Source organism: Erpetoichthys calabaricus, chromosome 1, assembly GCF_900747795.2.
Source record: "Erpetoichthys calabaricus chromosome 1, fErpCal1.3, whole genome shotgun sequence".
NCBI classification, from domain to species: domain Eukaryota; kingdom Metazoa; phylum Chordata; class Cladistia; order Polypteriformes; family Polypteridae; genus Erpetoichthys; species Erpetoichthys calabaricus.
The window spans coordinates 33,858,922-33,874,443 of NC_041394.2; the positions used below are offsets into that span (position 1 = coordinate 33,858,922).

At 40.0% G+C, this 15,522-nt stretch overlaps 1 long non-coding RNA gene across 1 annotated transcript in view; it reads right to left on the reverse strand.

Annotated features, from left to right (window-relative positions):
- The window catches only part of LOC114648463 (uncharacterized), a 41,415-nt gene that overhangs the window by 23,223 nt on the left and 2,670 nt on the right, over window positions 1-15,522 (reverse strand). The window contains exon 2 of the long non-coding RNA XR_003715706.2: window positions 10,556-10,703. This is a non-coding gene — a long non-coding RNA (uncharacterized LOC114648463). The remainder of the gene's footprint in view (window positions 1-10,555; window positions 10,704-15,522) is intronic.

The window sequence follows — 15,522 nt, forward strand, 5'->3', positions numbered from 1 at the left end:
ATTTAACAAATTAAGAAACTTAACTATGATCACCTTCAAAATAGTTCCCTTTTGAGTTGACACACAGCTGCATATGATGCTGTCAACGTTCAAAGCAATTCTGTAGATCATTTTCTGAAAGGCGGCTGAGGATCTTCGTCATTTTTACTTTCATATCTTCTACCAACAAAAAAATTGGCTCCTTTGAGCACCATTCAAAAATGCCTGCACAAGATATGCACTCTTCATTGTAACTGTCAGTCAGTAAATGAAATGTTTCTCTCATGGGTATCTTCAGCTTTACAAGAATCTTGATGTTAACTCCCTGTTCATTCTTGCACTCCCGAACAAGGGTAAGAAAATGTCTATATTTGAACATGTGTCCAACTTGTACTAAGTTGAGCCTTTTCTCATTGTGCCAAGTTAGAACATGCTCTATAACAATCTCTTTGTTTCTCCACTCCCACTCTTGGCTCCCAAGCTATAGGGTTAGCCTAATTTTTTTTGTGTCTGAAAAGCCACACTGTTAACGTTTCCCAAGCCATAATGTTTAATATGCAACCCTTTTTATTAAAAAATTAAAAAATCACAATGCAGATGGGTAATATTATTGCTCAGGGTCTTAAAGAAATTCTGACAGGAACTGAACTGGTAATGCCACAAGTTACAAGCCCGGTATCTTAGCCACCAGATCACATCTGTCTATATTTCACCTTTCTAACTATAGCAAAGTTTCATCCTGTTAGATCCTTGGCAGGTTTATTTATTTAAATGAAAGAGGAAAAAAAATCGGCTAAGGAGGAAGATAGCACAGGGAGGAGGTACAACCTTATAAACACAGGACATCCTAATCGGCAGTGGGTTTCCTGTAGTGCCTCCCAAGACTCTGATGCAAGTAAGCCAGAGAAGAAGTGACGCAAATAGTGGCGTCTTCTGCAGACTGCTTCACAATTACTTGACTACTAACAGGAGGGATTTTTTGTAAAAAATGTGCAGAACAACAGTCCTATGTAAGAAAAGAGACAAAACTGGGGGGCAAAAAATCTGTTTCTCTTAAAATATAATTAGGCTTAAGGGATATTTCTGAGGATCAAACATAACACAGGTTGGCAAACTGAAATGCTCTAGTGTAAAGAGGAAAGAATGATTCAAATGAGTGTGTACTGCTAGAGAATCATGCAAATGGTCAGGAAATCAGATGGAGAGAGCAACACTTCTGAAGTCAAGGTGGGATTTAATAAGGGATCTCTCAGAATCTGTTTCATTAATCAGTATCTTGAACACTTAATTAAGCCAGCTAATGCTTTTTGAGATTCCCCCTAGGGACTGGAGCTTTCCAGGAACATTGGACAAAAGGCAGGAGTCAGTCCTAGACTTGGTGCTTGTCCACAGCTAAGACAGACAGTTTAGAATTTCAGAACCACCATTTAACCAAAGAAGAGCATCTTTGTGGATATGTGAGGAAAACCAAAGTAACCGGAAGAAAAAATAAAAAAAACAAAGAAAGAATATTCAAATTCCACAGAGACAATGACCAAGCCTAGCACTTGACCCTACATCGAAATTATCAGCATCTAATTTTTGTAAATGCTACAGGCAGTATTTTGCTGCTGCCACACACTAGATGTACCTGGTTCTCAGGTCACAATCAAACTGCTCACCTGACACGGTAACAGGACATTTGAAAGTGAAAATAGTGGTAGCTACTTTCCAGCACTTTCTGAGGACACAAGGAGAACTGGTTTTAGTACCTGATGTAATTGTTAACCATATGTGCAGTTCGTATAATAAAATCTCATACCAAACCACATCATACTAGTCAAAATCATGATACAAACATTCAGCTGAAGAGAGACAAGGACATTCTAACAGACATAAAGGTGCTGGTCATAAAATTAGAATATCATGACAAAGTTGATTTATTTCAGTAATTCCATTCAAAAAGTGAAACTTGTATATTAGATTCATTCATTACACACAGACTGATGTATTTCAAATGTTCATTTCTTTTAATGTTGATGATTATAACTGTGCCTCGCAGTTAGGAGATCCGGGTTCGCTTCCCAGGTCCACCCTGCATGGAGTTTGCATGTTCTCCCCGTGTCTGCGTGGGTTTCCTCCGGGCGCTCCAGTTTCCTCCCACAGTCCAAAGACATGCAGGTTAGGTGGATTGGTGATGGGTGTGTTTGTGTGTGTCCTGCGGTGGGTTGGCACCCTGCCTGGGATTGGTTCCCTGCCTTGTGCCCTGTGTTGGCTGGGATTGCCTCCAGCAGACCTACCAGGTACTGGTAGCTTTGGCACTGTGTGCAGGTGCCAGGTCCTGTTGGAAAATGAAATCTGCATCTCCATAAAGTTCGTCAGCAGCAGGAAGCATGAAGTGCTCTAAAACTTCCTGGTAGACGGCTGTGTTGACCTTGGACCTCAGAAAACACAATGGACCAACACCAGCAGATGACATGGCACCCCAAACCATCACTGACTGTGGGAACTTTACACTGGACCTCACGCAACGTGGATTCTGTGCCTCTCCTCTCTTCCTCCAGACTCTGGGACCTTGATTTCCAAAGGAAATGCAAAATTTACTTTCATCAGAGAACATAACTTTGGACCACTCAGCAGCAGTCCAAAGGCGAGACGCTTCTGACGCTGTCTCTTGTTCAAGAGTGGCTTGACACAAGGAATGCGACAGCTGAAACCCATGTCTTGCATACGTCTGTGCGTGGTGGTTCTTGAAGCACTGACTCCAGCTGCAGTCCACTCTTTGTGAATCTCCCCCACATTTTTGAATGGGTTTTGTTTCACAATCCTCTCCAGGGTGTGGTTATCCCTATTGCTTGTACACTTTTTTCTTCCACATCTTGTCCTTCCCTTCACCTCTCTATTAATGTGCTTGGACACAGAGCTCTGTGAACAGCCAGCCTCTTTAGCTATTACCTTTTGTGTCTTGCCCTCCTTGTGCAAGGTGTCAATGGTCGTCTTTTGGACAACTGTCAAGTCAGCAGTCTTCCCCACGATTGTGTAGCCTACAGAACTCGACTGAGAGACCATTTAAAGGCTTTTGCAGGTGTTTTGAGTTAATTAGCTGATTAGAGTGTGGCACCAGGTGTCTTCAATATTGAACCTTTTCACAATATTCTAATTTTCAGAGATACTGAATTTGGGACTTTCATTAGTTGTCAGTTATAATCATCAAAATTAAAAGAAATAAACATTTGAAATACATCAGTCTGTGTGTAATGAATGAATCTAATATACAAGTTTCACTTTTTGAATGGAATTACTGAAATAAATCAACTTTGTCATGATATTCTAATTTTATGACCAGCACCTGTAATATGCAAGAAATCTTCAACATATTACCAGTAAAATATGTTCAATGTCAAGACTTGCCAAATAATTATATAATCTGTATATAAAAAGCTGTCTATTTCTGCATTCTGTGAAAAGTACAATATAAGAGAGAGGCTTAATTGTGCACGGTTTTTGTTCAAAGTTGTCTGTGTAGAACAGCAAGGAAACTAACTTTTCAATAGTGTTTCTGGATAAGGTATTATAAGTAGAAGGCACGTAGACTTCTCTGTTCAGCTGCAGCACTCCTGTAACAATAAAGAAAAAAGAAAACACACACACACACACAAACAAAACATAGACTATACAAAAAGATTCACTGGGTGAAAAGCAAAAGTTGGTAACTGTTGAAGAAAATGTGTGGTGCTATTAACCAGACCTCCTTCTCCACAAACACCTTACCGGAACCCTGTACAATTTATATAAGAACCAGCAAGCCAGCGATTCTCAAAAGAATCGCAAATCCAAGAATGGCAATCACTTTCTGTTCCCTCCGATACTTGGAGGGATGAAATATCATGGATGGTGTGTGCGTCCTGGGAAAGTTCATTTAATTAAATAAACATATTTGTATTAAAGCGGTTTCTTTTTGGAGCTGTGACTCATCTGGGCTCCTTCGTTTATTGTTTTTATCCATGCAGTCTCTTTTTTGTTTTTCTATGGCTGTGTTGTCCGGTGCGGTGGTGTGGGCGGTCGCGTTCGGGCAGCTGTACAACCTGGCGTGCACGCTTTACCTCAGGTTTAGTTCAGAGGTCGTAGCCATGGTAAAGTTTTCATTTAATTAAATAAACATATTTGTACTAAAGTGGTGTCTTTGTGTGGGCGCCTTCGTTCACTGTTTTTATCCATACGGGCTCGTTTACAGGTCATAGCCATACAGGCTCGCATTTGTTTTACTAATCGTTGAGCTCCTTCCATTTGGAGCCGTGACTCCTAGCCTTCGTGTATTGTTTTTATCCATGCGGTCTCGTCTTTTTTGTTTTGTGGCTGTGTCGTTAGGTAGAAGTCGTTTACTGTTAGGAAGCATACTCCAACTTACACACACTGACTGCTGGCACAGTGGATTAGAGCAGGTGTAGTTTACAGGTTGTGGTGTTTGGGCGCCACGCACTGACTCTGGGAACTACGGGCTCGGTTTTGTATTACAAATCGTTGAGCTCTTTCCATTTGGAGCCGTGACTCTTTTGCCTCTGCTGGCACAGTGGATTACAGCAAGTTTAGTTTACAGGTTGTGTTGTTTGGGCGCCACCTACTGACTCTGGGAAGCCACTGCGTTTGACTCTGGGGCACCGCGGCGCAGTGCGCATGCACTTCGGTGCGTCCGCCGTGCATAAATTAAACTGTGGTTTAGTAATATAGATTTCCCTGTAAACCTTACCATTAAAGAGGAAACAGCTGCCAGCAACTTTTTGGTGCATTTAAAGACACCTTATGTGTTTTATTTTTCTTTTTCAAAAATGTATTTATAGCAAAAGGAAGCGACTCATATGCATTTGCTTCATGTTCAGTGTCACCCATACGCTACCATAAAAAGCCTGAATTTGCCGGTATTTTAAAATATAAGTATATTAAACAGTAATGCTGAAAGTTAGACAAAGCCATAAAAATCTGGCAGGGCAAAACTGATGCCTAGCACACAGCAATTTAGATGGAATTAGATGTGCAGTATATGGTTTTTAAATTTTTACTTTTCTTACTATGCTGTAAATTGAAATAGGCAGGTTTGATAATAGCTAAATGAAGATACTGTATATCCAGTGTTACACTCTTTCCATTGCAACGCTAGTGGTTTAGCAAAGGTTTACATCAAAAGTTACCAAAAAAGATTTTGAAAAATGTAAGCAATAATTAAAAAGCAGACAGTGGTTACTTTCACAAATAACTGAAATAAAGTTATTAGCTTTTAAAGTGGTTTACATATAGATATTTATGCAATCTAATGTTCAATATTGGCCAGAGCCCATGGCTTTTACAACATGGAAAGAATTAATTGTGGTTTATCTAGTGAGGCCGACATTCTAATTAATGCAATCTCTGCAGAGTATTCCACAAGAAGATAATCTAACTGGAGGCTCATTGTCTTTTGTCAGACAAGTTAAAGCATTCATTTAACAAAATGTGTTTTTGTTGTGTAAATGTACCAATAGTTTAATATAGCTGCTTTATAGCACCCCGACAGGTACAGCTTTACCTGCACATGGACGGCTGATTCAAGCAAAGACACATGGCTTGGCAAAAGCTGACCAAATGGTTGTCTTCAGGCCTGAGCTATACCTGTGCCACTCACTCAGAGCAAGCACACCTTCCTTGCACTGCTGCTTTTGAAGATATCTTTTCTGAGACACCAACCCCTTTGGAAATATGACACTCACCCACACCAGATGCTCTTAACACTATACTTTATGTGTATTATCATGGAAGTTACTGTGTTCAGTATTTTGGTTCATATGTATATCTGTGTATAGTGTCCCCACATGTACAGCCTTACCTGCACATGCACAGCTGCTTCAAGCAAAGACAAGTGGCTTGGCATAAGCAGACCAAATGGTTGTCTTCAAACCTGAGCAACACCTGTGCCAATCAAATAGTTCAACAAGTAAAACTGAGTCTTGTTTCAGCATTTAGGCACCGTATGTTTGAGATGTGATTTAGACTTTATCCAAATGCCTAGCAGTCTTCAATGTATGGTTTGCCAGCTCATGCTAGTAAATCAGCCTTTTTTTATATGAAAGTGGGTCACACACCGAGTTAAGTTTGCCAAAAAAAGCAACAGTCCAGCCAGTAAGTCAATTTTTCAATCACTTCATGCTGAAGTTCTTGTATATATAAAAATATATATATTTAATATAATACAGGGTAGCCCATATTTATGTATATGACATTTATATTGTGAATTTCCCCTTGGGAATTAATAAAGTATCTATCTATCTATCTATTTCACAGCCAGTAGCATTTAAACCACTGCACAAAAAGTATTGAACATGGCATCACTGTGTAGCCTGAGAATGACAGTAATGATGTGCTGGACTGGGTAACCCCTGCCATGTTCGAATACAGAATGGCAGCGAATTGATTGTCGCTAGTGCAGCTATCACAGAAGAATTTCAGAGGATACAGTACAGATGTGCCAAGCCGCCTGTGACAACATTGCTCTTGGTCTTCAGGCGTGTATTGATCTGGATGGCACACTGATGGACCACGCCATGGAGAACAGGAGATGAAAAAACATTTAAGGTTCTTAATGTTCATGTTCCATTATGTTACTTGATAATAACATTGGTAGTTCCCCGACAATAATGCCTTTTCAATCATACACATAAGTAAGGGCCACCCTGTATAACATCATATACAAAAATATAAAGAAAATCCCATTTTTCTGTATTGTGAATTTGCATATTTATTTTTCATATGGCTTGTTTGTCAGTACCATACGTGAATTTATACAGTACAATGAAATTATCATACATGCTTGAGAATTAAGAGTATCATCTCAAACTTTTCATGATCTAGATTACAGATACCTCTTTTGGCTGAGAAATCCATAGGATAAAACATCACAGAAAGAAAAGAAGCACCAATGCCACAATTTTCCTAAGAGTTTAAATAATTTCAGATACTCTGTTATTCAAAGTACAAATTTGTACCGCCCTCTAGTGGATACAGATAGATCTAGCCAAACATTAACATAAAGCAGCAAGACTTCTCCGTGGTAAGCTCTGCTTAACGCTTTTCACCCAGCACACACTTAAGCACCATTATCTACAAACAATTCTCAGGTTTTCACTAGAGTGTAACTATATGGAGATGAACTGTATGAAGTTCAGAAAATACATTTTTGCAGTATGCTGCAACATATCTAAATTAAATATATGATTTGTTAACTTAGGCTTCTTCTAATTTCATTTATGCACAGATAGCATATCTACAAGTAAATTTAATTCAAATCAGAATGATAGTAGCCCTTTAAATTTTAGCATTCTTATTACAAAATAATGATCAGTGAAATGCAGGGGAATTAAATTGTTAAACCCCATAATGCATCAGTGAAACGGGATCTAAATTAATGAATATTTTGTTCAGATAACCATGCCAGCAAAGTCCAAAAAAACTTAAAAGCTTTATAAACAAAGTACACACCTGGGGCCTCATGTATAACGCCGTGCGTAGAACTCACACTATAACATGGCGTAAGCACAAAAGCGGGATTGTGCATATGCACAGAAAAATCCAGATGCAGGAATCTGTGCGCACGCAAACTTTCACGTTCTTCCACTACATAAATCCCGATCAGCGTGAAAAGTAACGCACGTGCACACGCCTTCTGTCCCGCCCCAACTCCTCCCAGAATTACGCCTCTTTGAATATGCAAATCAATATAAATAGCCTTCTGTGAAAAGACAATGGGAAAAGCACAGGAGAAAATATAAGAATTTCAGCGAATACCAAGTGGAGGCAAAGGAAAAACGTACTATTTGTTGGTTTAAACAGTGGTATAATCAACAAAAGAAAGTTGATCGAGTGACAGAGTGTCAGAAAAACTCGAAAGATCAAGTTCACAAAGTCGCACAGTGCCCGAAATAAAAAAGAAATCACATATCAAAGTTGCCGTGAAAAGGCAAGTCGTAGCCCACCGTCTGAGTGTCATATGAAAGCTTATTAGGGTACAGACAAAAAAATAAGCACACAGTGGGGAAAAAAGCATGAAATGTCAACTTTAATCTCGAAATTTCCACTTTAATCACGTAGTTTATTTTGCCATTAAAGTAGAACATCACAAACTTCATCTTATAATCGTTTATTATACTAGTTTCTCAACTAGCACGTTAAATGCTTTGTTCTGTGTTTGATCTTCTATGTGCTCTATGTGTGTGAATCACTACGTGCTTCCGTTCTTTCTCTTTCTCCGACAGGACACAGAATCCATTACATTCGAGATATTACAGCTCTCTGAATAACTAAAATACTGAGATGTATACGTGATATCATTTTCATGATGATAGGAATGAAAGCATGTTATTAAACATGGGAACACGGTGGTGCAGTGATTGTTCATATCTCACGCAAGAGGCTTGCTGCGCCACGTGCGACCTTCGATGAAATAATTTATTACAGAAGTTCTGTCTCTTTCAAATGTACTAACCTCCAATTCCTGTCTTTACTTTTATTTCTTCAAAAACCCAATCGCCACACAATCAGCTCTGTAATAGACGTTAAGCCATCTGTAAGCTTAGAACGCAGATTCTTCAAAACTTTTAAGGAACATTGAAATATCTTCATAGTACATGTTTCATTATTCTATTTGTCTATCCTTCCAGTGTCGCGTCAGCACCAGCAAGAATACAGCGCAAGGCAGGAGCTATTCGTGAACTAGCTATACGCTGCAGCACCGTGTCCTCACATGTTTAATTATTAACTATACAAATTATTTAAATGAAGTTAAAGTTTTATCTGTATACTATAAGCAACATATTTTGTTGCATTTCATCTTTAAAATTATATCGTCATCATATGCGCTTTATAAAGTAGCGCAGGTTGTGCACTATTATAACTGTAGTGTAAGTTTACAGTGAGGTGATTGTACTTATAAGTACAAACAGTTCTACAAGGAGCACTTGATGGACTGATTGAGTGCGTTTATAGTTCTTGGGATGAAACTGTTTCTGAAACGTGAGGTCCGTACACGAAAGGCTTTGACGCTTTTTGCCGTGGTTGAGGTAGTGTGTGCTTGAAACTGTATACCAATAATTCTCTTTCCGATCAGCTGCTGGCGTGATTCACACTCAGATACAGTGATATGAATACTCCGAGTGGTGCAGTTAGAGTAATATGGAAAAAGATGATCCGCAGTGGCAACCCTTAACGGGAGCAGCAAAAAGAAGAACAAGATGCAGTGAGTGTAACAACGCTAAAGCAGTTATGGTATTTGGAATACTATGGCTATTCCCTGGACCATTATATTGCAATTAATTAATTACAATCAGATGCATTACACTAATAAACAATATGCAGTTAATTTCAGTGTATTTATAAAGCCGAGTCAGGAATGTGGAGCTAAGAAAGAAAGGGTGACCACACAGGAACAGTAGCACTGCTTTGACGCTGGGTGCCGCCAGTCTGCAAAACCGAGCGGAGAAATTGCGTACGCCAAGGTATGAGTTACCGTGGAAATGTGCGTGGCTTTACGCCAAGTTTAGGTTTTATACATCGCGATTTGAGTGTGGAAACATTCGTACGCAACATTTCTGTGTGTACGCACCGTTTATACATGAGGCCCCTGGTCATATCCTACTCTAAAAAGCAAAAGGAATTAAGGTTTTTCAGTCTTAAACAGAAGAGGGTACAAGGAGACCTTGCCCAGATCTTGAATCTCCAATGTAACTGATAATGTTGACCTAGCAGAATTTAACAAATTAAATAATAAACTGAACACGAGAACCGCTGAATCAACAAAACACTTCACATAAATGCTTGCAGGATTCTGGAGACTGCCAAGTGACGTTCATGACACTGAAACACTGACAGCTTTTGAACATCATCTGGAGTAAAACACTGCGGCAACATTGCCATTAACTAACAAAATAAGCTTGACTGACTGTTTTCTCATTTGTAAAATTTCTATTGTGTTACTGTACTCTTGATCAGTGGTTCTCACCCAGAGGGCTGTAGTCCACTAGGGAGCCTCAATAAACATTATGGGGCCAGAAGATGACTGAAAATAATGGTACAACAGCAGCAAAACAGAAAATCACTAAAAGTCAAGCAAATGTTGGAGTGTCAAATCCATCTTTTTAAAGTGGACTGCTTGATCAGTATAAACAATGTGTTACTTATGGCATGCAACGACTGTCAGTTGTCTGACTCCCTTTAACATCCGTTTCATATAAACTGTAGATTGTAATCATATATACTTTAAGAGGATCACATTTACACTTGTCATTACAATGCAACTCCTGCGCCCGCTCCTATTAATCTGTGCAGAACAGTGGACCACAGCTGCACTGCACCTGCAGTTAGAATGTGAACAGACTGCTCAAAATGACCCAACAAAAAAAAAAAAAAAAAAACTGAAAAGAAGGTTATATGCCACACTGCCGTAAAGATATTACTTTTTAGAATGAATCAAAGATATGACAGTCTCATGAAGGAGATGTAGCTCAGCACTGGCCGCTGCTAACTATACTGCACTCACTGCACAGGTGTCAGGGCTGGCCGTCCTTCTGAGGCTTACCTGAGTGGTGTCACAGTCCTACACAATTCTTTTGTCTTTTCTTTGGACTTGATTGTTGTAGATGAAGAGTATACATGTTTACATTAATGTGTCTATTGCTGATGAAAATCCTCCTGTGCTACATCCGGAAGATAAAGTGCTGTAGCTCCTGTAATTAAGACATGAAAAAACAAAATTCAGGCACTAGTAAAAATAACTTATTTAATTAAAGCATACAGGCTGTTCTTAAAATGGCTTCTTAATCTCGTATTATGCTTTAGAATCAGGGTTCTCAAAGTCAGTACTGGGGGCCAACTGTGGCTTCAAGATTTTGTTTCATCCAGACTCATTATCAGTGACAACAACTGATAACAGTGATCTCATTTAATTAGATGTTTTTTCCCCTTCTCTTAATCTACATTCAGAAAAGCACAGCAGCATGAATTTTACATTTATAAGACATTTGGAAATATTTCTGTTCTTGCTATAGATTTTAATGCTTACATCTCTTTTGTTGATTTCATTATATTTTGCCCTTTCTCTCTGCAGTTTGCTCCCTTCATTGTAACTTAATAATGACAATTAAAAAGATATACTCAACACTGCAGCCCCTAAAACATGGAACCAGTGGCCTTTCCAAAACAAAGCTTCAAATATAAAAAGTGCTGCGATAACGTTATTAATGACTAACCGTATTTGTGTACTTCAGAATACCTAGATCATGATAACTGAATGCTCTTAATGAAACACGACACAATTATACTATATAAAATTCTCTTCATTTACACCAATTATGTCTGACCATAATTTGTCTTGCGTGTTAATGGCTGAAATTAAAGATTTGACTGTTGTGTCAATAAAAACAATGATGTGATAATGCACATTACCTCCGTGCATCAATTACAAAAACACAGATCAAAAGCAAAAAGTATTAAGTACCGTGGTGATGGTAATATTCCTCTCATTTCCCTCTTACAACCTACAGGTTTCAGCTCGGCTGTCTGGCTGCATTCTCATACAGTATGAATGCTTATTTTAAATTTAAGCTTTCAAAGGCAGATATCCTGTGCTTGCTTATTGAAACTCCTCCTCAGATTTGTCTGTAAACATTGCTACTGAAGATGTCACATTTTCACCATCAGTCACAGTCAAGAATCTTAGCATGACCCTGGATTTCTTACTTTTATTTATTGAATATACTAGGGGGCTTTGCCCAGTGCCTGCGCTACACGCTTGCTGCTTGAGAAATGGGGATGCAGTTATACAATTTAAACAGATTTTTATTTTCATGGGAATTGTTACATATGCATAATAGAACTATTATCCATTACAGCAAGTAATTATCCATATTAAAAAAGAGTAAAACGTAATAATTCAAAAGTAAATTATGTTTCATGTTGCGTTAGAGATACTCATTGCATAATATGATTTTGTTCTGTTTGGCTTTGAAATTAACAAGCAAATACTTTTTAAACTTACACTTTTACCGTAAAACTTTTTTAATTAAATTTTCATCAATACTGCACTGAAGTTTGATTCTTCGTGATAAAGCAACGTATAACTGCCCGTGATTGAATTTCGTTTCTTTCTCTCTATTAAATAAAACAACTTTTTCAAATGTTTGGCTCTGAGATTTGTTAATTGTCTTTGCAAAAGCTATTGTAACGGGAAACTGTTAACGTTTTAATATGAATGGCATATCAAGATCTCCTATTTTGTGTAATGTTATCCCCTGAAGATGTACTACATTACCTTTCTTGGATACATCCTTCTTTTTACAGTAATTCGGGTGGTGGAAGACTGGATGGTGTTAACGGTTGTAGATGTTCTTCGGGATATTGAAAGTTGATGTTTTCATCTTTCGCACGATCACCACCAACTGTTTCAGCATAGTCTATCGATATGCATTTAACCAATTTACTGCATAACCGATAGACATTTGTGGCGTTAATTTGTTTGACTTCATCGTCTCTCAGGGCTAGGATTGCCCGTGTATAATCCCTCCTCCATCGCGGGGGTTGCGTTCCAGAGCCACCCGCGAAATAAGAAAATCCGCGAAGTAGAAACCATATGTTTATATGGTTATTTTTATATTGTCATGCTTGGGTCACAGATTTGCGCAGAAACACAGGAGGTTGTAGAGAGACAGGAACGTTATTCAAACACTGCAAACAAACATTTGTCTCTTTTTCAAAAGTTTAAACTGTGCTCCATGACAAGACAGAGATGACAGTTCTGTCTCACAATTAAAGGAATGCAAACATATCTTCCTCTTCAAAGGAGCAAACAAATCAATAGTGCTGTTTGGCTTTTAAGTATGCGAAGCACCGCGGCACAAAGCTATTGAAGGCGGCAGCTCACACCCCCTCCGTCAGGAGCAGAGAGAGAGAGAGAGAGAGAGAGACAGATAAAAAAATCAATACGTGCCCTTCGTGCTTTTAAGTATGCGAAGCACCGTTCAGCATGTCGTTTCAGGAAGCAGCTGCACAAAAGATAGCAACGTGAAGATAATCTTTCAGCATTTTTAGACGAGTGTCCGTATCGTCTAGGTGTGCGAACAGCCCCCCTGCTCAATCCCCCTATGTCAGGATCAGAGAAAGTCAGCGCAAGAGACAGAGAAAAGTAAGCTGGGTAGCTTCTCAGCCATCTGCCAATAGCGTCCCTTGTATGAAATCAACTGGGCAAACCAACTGAGGAAGCATGTACCAGAAATTAAAAGACCCATTGTCCTCAGAAACCCGCGAAGCAGCGAAAAATCCACGATATATATTTAAATATGCTTACATATAAAATCCGCGATGGAGTGAAGCTGCGAAAGGCGAAGCGCGATATAGCGAGGGATTACTGTACTCATTTTTTTCTGTTGATAACCCTTCGTGATAGAATTGTTCAATAAGATTTGGACATAAACCATCTTTAAGTGGGAACTTAAAGTGAGGAAAACATTAAAATTTATACGAACTGAGAGAGCAGAAACTGTCTGCCAAAAGCATTCACACGAATGAGAGGTGAGATTACCATTTGCGTGGTTGAAAATGGTTGAGAGGAGAGCGTGACTTGAAAAAATCTCATGGCCAAAGTCTCAACTTGCAGGTCTTGAAAAAATCTTCCAAAAAGACTCGTCGCAGGATTTTTTTTATATAATAGAGAGATATCTTCACTAACCCAATCACATTTCTTTCTTCATAATATTCATAAGATCTGACCTTCACCCGGTCATTGCCTCTTCCAGCTTTTGCCATCAGGCAACAGATACAGAGCAATGAAAACCAGGACAAACCGCCTTAAAAACAGTTTCTATCCAAAAGCAGTCATGGCCCTGAACTCAGAATAAAACTGCTCCATATCATTCTCCCAATGTGCAAAATGGGGCAGAGTGGTGGCTCTGAGGCCAAGGATCTGCGCCGATATCCAGAAAGTTGCTGGTTTGAATCCCTGTCACTGCCAAAAGAGATCCTACTCTGCTGGGCCCTTGAGCAAGACCCTTAACCTGTAATTGTTCCAGGGGCGCTGTATAATGGCTGACCCTGCACTCTAACCCCAAGGGGTATGCGAAAACTAACAAATTCCTAATACAATAAATTGTATAAGGCAAAATAAAGAACAAAAAAAAAATAGACATTAAGTCATTAAGTCAACCGGTACAACTTGTACATTTGTACGACTGCTGAAGGTCTGTGCATCGGAGCTGGGGGATCCTCTACAGCACATCTTCAACCTGAGCCTGGAACAGGGGAGAGTCCCGAGGCTTTGAAAAACATCTTGTATCACCCCAGTCCCACAGGTATCACGTCCTAGTGAGCTGAATGACTTTCGGCCTGTTGCTCTGACATCACATGTGATGAAGACCATGGAGAGGCTGCTGTTTCACCACCTTAGGCCACAGGTTCAACATGCCCTTGACCCTCTGCAGTTTGCATACCAGGAGAAGGTGGGAGCGGAGGATGCCATCATCTATATGCTACACCGATCCCTCTCTCACTTGGACAGAGGCAGTGGTGCTGTAAGAATTATGTTTCTAGACTTCTCTAGCGCCTTCAACACAATCCAACCTCTGCTCCTTAGGGACAAGCTGACAGAGATGGGATTAGATTCATACCTAGTGGCATGGATCGTGGACTATCTTAAAGACAGACCTCAGTATGTGCGTCTTGGGAACTGCACGTCTGACATTGTGGTCAGCAACACAGGAGCGCCACAGGGGACTGTACTTTCTCCGGTCCTGTTCAGCCTATATACATCGGACTTCCAATACAACTCGGAGTCCTGCCATGTGCAAAAGTTCGCTGATGACACTGCTATCGTGGGCTGCATCAGGAATGGGATGGAGGAGGAGTATAGGGACCTAATCAATGACTTTGTTAAATGGTGCGACTCAAACCACCTACACCTGAACACCAGCAAAACCAAGGAGCTGGTGGTGGATTTTAGGAGGCCCAGACCCCTCATAGACCCAGTGATCATCAAAGGTGACTGTGTGCAGATGGTGCAGACCTATAAATATCTGGGAGTGCAGCTGGATGATAAATTAGATTGGACTGCCAATACTGATGCGCTGTGCAAGAAAGGACAGAGCCGGTTATACTACCTTAGAAGGCTGGTGTCCTTCAACATCTGCAATAAGATGCTGCAGATGTTCTATCAGACAGTTGTGGCGAGCGCCCTCTTCTACGCAGTGGTGTGCTGGGGAGGCAGCATTAAGAAGAAAGACGCCTCACACCTGGACAAACTGGTGAGGAAGGTAAGCTCTATTGTTGGCATGGAGCTGGACAGTTTAACATCTGTGGCAGAGTGAAGGGCGCTCAGCAGGCTCCTATCAATTATGGAGAATCCACTGCATCCACTGAACAGTGTCATCTCCAGACAGAGGAGCAGCTTCAGCGACAGACTGCTGTCACTGTCCTGCTCCACTGACAGATTGAGGAGATCGTTCCTCCCCCAAACTATGCGACTGTTTAATTCCACCCGGGGGGGGGGGGGGGGGGGGG